This window comes from Solanum stenotomum, chromosome 8 (assembly GCF_019186545.1).
Source record: "Solanum stenotomum isolate F172 chromosome 8, ASM1918654v1, whole genome shotgun sequence".
NCBI lineage: Eukaryota > Viridiplantae > Streptophyta > Magnoliopsida > Solanales > Solanaceae > Solanum > Solanum stenotomum.
This window is the reverse complement of record NC_064289.1, coordinates 18,090,400-18,098,371: the sequence shown is the minus strand read 5'-3', so window position 1 is coordinate 18,098,371 and position 7,972 is coordinate 18,090,400. Positions and strand designations below refer to the sequence as shown.

General features: G+C 26.6%; 1 non-coding gene across 1 annotated transcript; it reads left to right on the top strand.

Moving 5' to 3' along the window:
• The first annotated feature begins 2,109 nt into the window (after nt 1-2,109).
• On the top strand, nt 2,110-2,205 carry LOC125875293 (small nucleolar RNA Z221/R21b). The gene has a single exon (XR_007447365.1). It is a non-coding gene; the product is annotated as a small nucleolar RNA Z221/R21b (small nucleolar RNA).
• The last annotated feature ends 5,767 nt before the right edge of the window (nt 2,206-7,972 follow it).

Here is a 7,972-nt window from a genome sequence, read left to right as displayed (position 1 = left end):
ATCATCATAATTTTTTTTGTTATTGTTAAAATGAGATAATTATATTAATTGTGCTTCATAACAAAGAAAAAGTAGAATAATAAAGGATCAAATGATTAGCATTGACAATATAATACATTTAGCTAAATTATTTATACAAATCAAAATTTAGAAAATTCTAGCAAAAGTAACTAAGTTGCTAATACAATTCAAAGTAAAAAAATAATCTCTAATTATGCTTCATTTTTTTTCCTTCTATCATCTTCCTTTGCAAGTAAATCCGTCATCATGTTTTGATTCATATGTCAAACTTTTCATTATATGCAACCAACTGAATAAAAAAAAATATAATAGACCAATTAAAAATAATTATGTCAAAAGAAAGAACGAAATTTAAACTATATGTAATATATTTGTATATTATCTTTTCAATAGTACTAACAATACTAAATAATAATTATTTCTTGAAATCTAACATATATTATAATCAAACTATATTATATCCGGAAAACTAACTATTAGAAAGAGCAATTGCATACAGACATAACATTGTTAAGAATTACAAAGATTTTTTTTAATCATACTTGCTTGATGAATGATAATACAAACATTAAAAAAATATTAAGAAAGCATGTCTAAGTACATAAAAATAAAAAGAAAGACCTTGTATGTGAATCTTCATGAAAATAAATATGAATATATAGACAAAATAGAGGAAATGAAAAAATAAGGACTTGAGAATGATATATTTATTAACTTCGTGTACTTTTTTTTTGTGACATGTTAGTTTTATTCACAAACCAAATATGAATTTATATAGACAAAAATAGAGGAAATAAAAAATAAAAATTTGCAATGAAATATTTCTTACCTCCATGGACTTCTTTTTTGTTACAAACCAAACCAATATGATGAAAAGAGAAAAGATAATTGTGAATGTGAATCTTCATGAAACTAATATGAATTTATAGGCAAAATAAAGGAATACCATAAGACATCATAAACTTACAAATTTAAGTTTGGAGGTTATGGACATAAAAATTATGAGAGTTATGAATATTATTAAAAGTAAAAATTAAAGAGGGGCAAGTCATGGGTAATAACTCCTTGTGAATAAATCTCTCTCTCTCTATATATATATAAAGGAGGACCATAGACAAGGTGATGTGACACCTCTCTATGGCCTCCATTTGCATTTAGCTTTTTTTTAAAAATAAATTAATTATTATATTATAAAAATAAATTACTTAAATTTATTACAAATAAATATTTTATTGATGGAGGAACATTTATAACAAAAACTCTTCATATTCTTTTTTTATTTATTTGTCTCACTTATAATAAAAGGAAAAACATAATTTATTTTTTTTTGACTTTTTTTAATTCAAATTAATTATTGTATTGTAAAAATATATTACTTAATTCATACAAATAAATATTTTATTAATGTAGGAACATTTACAACAAAAAACTCTCCACATTTTTTTTCTATTTTTTTTATCTCACTTCAAATCATGAAATGATAATAAATAAAAATAAAAATACTTAAAAGTAATATATTTTTATAATACAATAATTAATTTACGAAAAGTGCCACATAAATTGGGATAGAGAGTGTAATATACTTTTTCTTTATATACACATCAATGATATATATATTTTTATTTTCTTTTTCAGATTCATATTTATTGTAGGTCAATTTGTAATTGTGGTGAACTTAAGAGGATACGATGGTAAACTCATAAAAAATTAGGGTCTTTTTCAGATTCATATTTATTGTAGGTCAATTTGTAATTGTGGTGAACTTAGGAGGATACGATGGTAAACTCATAAAATATTAGGGTTTCAATCCAGCGGCGACTTCACCATCTTTTTTGTACTATATAAACGACACCACCAAACAATTGATCAACAAACCTACATACAGCCGTTTACTCTTTATTCATCTAAAACTTCAGAAATTGGGAATGGGATGAAGATTTTTGGGAAGCCTTTGGCGTGAGTGGTGGGGTAAGATAGATCTATCATATTTATGATATGAAAAATCTTGCCTACACCGCCCATGCCCATGGCTTCCAATTATTTCTCCCTTTCCATACAATTTCTTCTAGTTTTTTTTTTTTCTTTTAAGAGCTGTGATGAGATTTAGAGATTGTCATGCACCACTCTTACAAATTTTAATTTGAGTGATGATAAATTTCTCATACCCATTTTGTTTCTGAGCTCTTGTACATATTTTTTTAAATATTATTATTATTATTATTATTTTAGAGGAAATTTTTGTGGGAAATGGAAAGGGAGGAGAGATTTGGGAAGCTTTTGGAGTGGGTGGGATGGAAAAATATCGTATTCATTTTTTTTCCTTAAAAGGAAATAAGAATTGAGATTTTTCCTATTCCACCCATGCCAATGGCTTCCAATCATTTACTCCTTTTCCTGATACTCCCCCGTTGCTTGATCTGCTCTCGGTATTACATAATTACGCTAATATGTACTTAATTTAACATTGTCAATATGAATTAAGAAATGTTGGATAAACTGATGGCGTGGCTGTGCGGCGGGTCTCCTACCGTTTTTCTTAAATGACTGTACTTTTTTTTTTACTGATTGAGATTAATTTGGTTTTTTATTAATTATTGATTAAACCTCTATTAATGCTATAAAACCTTGAAGAAAAAAAAGATAAAATTTCTAAATGACTTTTCATTCTAAAATTATATTTATCAATTTTGCTAGCTAATATAGCCTAATAAACTAGTTTTAAATCAACTGGTAAAAAAACTAAAGTAGGGTGGGGTGGATTTATTAAGTGCGGGGAAAGCGGTTTGACAATAGAAAAAAATGCTATCAGAGGTAGAGCGGGTTGAGGATTTTTTACGGTAGATTTCAGAATATCATAAACTTACAGATAATTTTTAAATGTTTTAAAATTTTAGGGAAGTCTAGAAAATAAATTTATTTGTAAATTTTTAACATTTATTTAATAATAATTATTTATATATTAGTTACTATGTGAGTAATATAAATAGGCAAAAGTATTCATTACCCTTAAGTTTGAAGCTTTTTATTTGGTGTACACTTAAAGTATATTTTGTTTTAATTACCCATTCAACTAGTTTATTCCTTCATTGCGTATACCTTCATTGTTCACTTGATGCAGAACTTGACAACACAGTTTACTAGGCGAGTGAGGAAGTGATTTTTTGTCACATCATAAAGTTACAACGGTAAAAAAATGTAAAATCTCTATTTATATTTAATATTTGGTGTATTTTAATCAAAAAATAGGGCAAAAAATGTAAATAAAAAGTAAAGGAAACAAAAATTAACACTTACTTGGTAAGAATCTCAGACAAATTTGAAATTTAATTAATAAACTTCACGTCTAGAAAAATTCAAATTCAGATGGAGTTCCGCGAAATCAACCCTTACTCAAACATAACTTTTAAACAATGAATTTTAAATTTAAGGAAAATTATCCAACGAATAAATGACATGTAGCATTTTACCTAATTATTTTAACTATTTTAAAATCTATTTTGTAGCACCCTATCCCCTCCCTGCAACCTCACATCCGCCCCTGCAATCCATCTTTTTCAAGATGCTTTTGTAGAAACAACTCCAATCCCCATCGATTTTTTTTAATCCAAAATTAAGTTGTTTTATTCCCAATAATAAAAGTCTTGTGCTGGCATTTAATCTAAGTTCTTCAATACTAAATATTAATTTCTTGAAGATTTTTGGGTTTAGTTTGGAAGTTTTAGTGAGAAGCTTAGTCCAAAAGTTTTAGGTAAGAAGGTGAGGAAGTTTGATATTTATTTTTTTCCATATTAATTTATCTAGGTGGTTATTATTTATCCAGGTGGAAATTCACATCACCATTTTTGCCAATTGTCGCGCGCGTGTAGTCACAATAGGTGCAGGTGGACAAAAAAGGTGTACGTGATGGAGGAATAAACAAGTTCAAGGATAATTAAAACGTAATATAATTTAGATGTACACCGAATAAAAAACTTCAAGTTCAGGGGGATAATGAATATTTTTGCCATATAAATAGGAAGACATTCATTAGTAAAATTCTTAAGCAAAAAACTAAGTTTTCTACAACGCAATCCATCAATATAACAATCATCTTTTGAAATCTAACAATTATTAAAAGTTTTCTCCTAGAAAGTTTATAAACTTTTGCGTCTAAACAAAATTTATTCAGGAAGATTTTTGATATCATGAGAGACGATTTTAAATTATGATTAGGGGTGTGTTTGATACAAAAAAAAATTGTTTTCTTAGAAAACAAGTGGATTTCTAATTTATTTATTTTCATGTTTGATTGGAATAAAAAATATTTTTTAGATTTATTTTTTAATGTTTGGTTGGTGAATGAAAAATATTTTTTAGAAAATATCTTTTATTTTTGGGGAGGGTCGGGTACGGGTTATTCGTCAGGTAAGAAAACAAATTAAAGGGTGAAGTGGAGTTTGGAAAATGTTTTCCTCAATTTTGAAACGGAAGTATTTTTCTTATATTTGAGGAAAATGAGTAGATTTGGAAAATATTTTCCAAACATTTAAGTCAATCAAACATGAGAAAATTGAAAAATATTTTCTTTCGTACCAAACACACCCTAAAAGACAATATGATATGATATGACTCAGGCTCTAGAGGGGCCTTGTTTGTTTTTGCTTATGTTTTATTTGTTGGTATAAAATTTGTAGAATTGGTTGAGACACTTGATCTTATATTAATAACTAAAATAAGATAAGACACTTTGTTCGACCAAAATAAAAGAGTTTTTAATTGAAATTCATCTCAAATCATCTCCAAAATTGATAATTAAGCTCCTAAGGCTACACGCATGTATAGAGTCTTCTTCAACTACAAGTTTTTAATATGAAAATCATCTCAAATCATGTAAAAACACATCCAAAATTGTTATTTAACCATATTAAACTGTTCTCAAGTACGCATTGCTTTGAGCTAATATTGCTGGATAACTTAATTTGAGCATAAAATATTTATTAAATTGAAACATAAACGAGAGCTATCGAAAAAGAAAAGAAAATAAAATAAATGTGGGCTATCGAGTGCAGTATAAGTTGGACTTTTTTATGCCATTTATTGGGCTAGGTTATTATGCAGTGCCCACTTTTCTTACTTATTTGTGGGCTTTGGCTATGGATTCAGCTTCTTTTTTCTTTCTAAAATATTTTTATGCCTTTTTTTTGTCTTTCTTTTTTTGGAAAAGGTTCAAATATGCCATTAAACTTTTAGAAAAATATTCATTTATGTCATTCGTTAAAAAGTTTGGCTCATGGCATTTTTTTTAACTCGGAAGGAAACTACCCTTGAAATTTGAGGCGATTTCGTGAAGAATTGAATATGTTGAAAATTTGATAGTTGTTTATGTTCTTCACGTGTTCTTAAAGAAAAAGAAGCAAAACAAGTATATTGATCCAAAAACTCCAATTGAAAAGTGTTAAACCTTGTTTGGAGTGTAAGAATGGTTTTGCAAAACCAGAGTTAAAAAAAATGGCATGAATGAACCTTTTCTTTAACAACAATGACATAGATGAGCCAAACTTTTAACGGATAGTATAAATAAGCTTTTTTTAAAAGTTCGATGACATATTTGAGCTTTTTTTCCCAATGTTAATGACAAATACATTGATGCATTTAGTTCTCTTTTTATCTATACGATCTTGTTACAATAATTTATTTGTGTGTTCATTAATTTATATGTGACACAAAAAATATGTATGCTACAATCCAAAGGGATTTCGTCTATTTGGCAAGTTTTGAATAATATTATTATTTAATATTTAATATAATAATAAGGTGAAAAGGGTCAAAAATGTCCTTAAACTATGCGAAAGGAATAAAAATGCCCTCCGTTTGTAGTTTGATCCAAAAATGCCCTTATCGTCAATACTTTGGTCCAAAAATGCCCTTATTGTTATTTAATGGGTCAAAAATATTTATTTTTCAAATAATTATATTATTTATTTTATTTTTAACACATTTTTTTCTAATAATATTTTTTAAAATTAGCAAATGTTTATCTTACTTCAATTTAGAAAAAAAAATATTTATTATTTTATTATAATTATTTTTTTCGTTATATATATATAAATTAATGATGGATATACTATGATCTTATATATATGACATATATTATTTGTCGAAAGGGTACATGCAGTTATTCTATTTTAATTGATAAAATGAGATTAACAAGAAAACAAATATTTCTTACATTTTTATTTGTTAAAGTGATTTTAAAAGAAAGAAAACAAGAACACAATTCTTTAATAATATTTTAATTAGGAAAAAGATATGTTGAAAAAGAAAAAAATAATATATGTATTCGGAAAATGACATTTTTGACCCATTTAGTAACTATAAGAGCATTTCTGGACCAAAGTGTTGACTGCAAGGGTATTTTTGAATCAAAGTATTGACGACAAGGACATTTTTGAGCCAAATTATAAACGAAGGGCATTTTTGATCCTTTCACATAGTTTAAAGATATTTTTGATCCTTTCACCTAATACTATAATGATAAATTCTATTATTTATCATGGTAATTATGCGGAGAAAGTGACCATAAAAACTAAATCACTATTCTATGATCTTCCAATGATCCACATAAGTTTCAGAGCCCATTTGAATTAACTTTAAAAAGTAGTTTAAAAAAAATCAAACTTTAGTAACTTATGAATAGTAGGGGAATACATACTTTTAACGTTTAATTTAGTGAAAATTTCATATATGACATATATTAGACTAATATTTTCAAGTTATAGCAGTAGAATTAAACTTTCAAGTTGTAACAATAAAATATTTCAGGTTGTAACAGTTTCTTAAAAAAAAGCTTTGTTTAAATACTTGTAAAAAAAATTTTTTGAAAAAAATAAAAAGATAAAAAATTAAAATAATTCATTTCTGAAAAAAAAAACCGTAAAAAAATGGAAATAAGTGTGTTAATTAAATTTGAATTGATTGAAGATAATTACTAATTAGCATAAATTAAGGAAATTCAAACTAATTAAGAATATTTAGTTTCCTTATTTCACTCTAATTTGTTAAAATTAATTAAAAATTCTGATTTTGTCACGACCCGGGAGCACCCCTAGTCGTAACCGGCGTACTCGACCTCGAAGAGGTCTAATACAAGCCTCTTAGCATTCATTCATCGCATAGACACTAAAATCATAAGGAATTAAAAACTTTCTTTACCAAGAAAACATTTCATAAAAAAAAATAGCAAGCGGAAGACTTTCTAGACTTTATACATGATGTCTCAAAATCATCTAATACTTTAGAGTACAAAATTCGGGACTAATCCCATACACAACTTAAACAATACTAAAAAGACATAAAAGAACATATTGGGTATTGTCCTCGAATATATGAGGATTCACCAAGTCTTCATCTTCAACACTTAGAAACCTATCAAATAGCCATGACATGTCATCATCTCCAAACTCACATGTGAGGCTCTAATTTCACTAGTTCATTTTTAGGGTCGTTACAGATTTCATCCATTTTCTTTCGCGTTTCTCTCTCTTAGATTTTTTTCCAGAAATCTTGTCACTCTCAGCTAATTCATATTCGTTTTTATTCAATAATCTTTATTTTCTGAACGGCTTCTTATTAGTATTAATAAAACATAGTGGTAGATGAGATCCTTCAGGTTAGTCTTCTTTACGATTTTTTATTTGTATTGTAATACAAATCAAATGTTCAAAAAAATTATGAACAGTGATTCTGGAAAAAAAATAATTCAGATTTTGTTTGTGAATAATAGTTTTAATTATGTCATTTTTGGTATGAATATTCACTTTTGAAATTACATAAAATTTGTTTGAAATTGGCATAGATTTTTGTTTGAACATTCATTTTTTGTATGTTTCTGGTTAAAAAATTACATAAAATTTATTTGAATTTGGTATATTGGTTATACCATGTTGGTACGATTTTAGAATTATATTTGAAT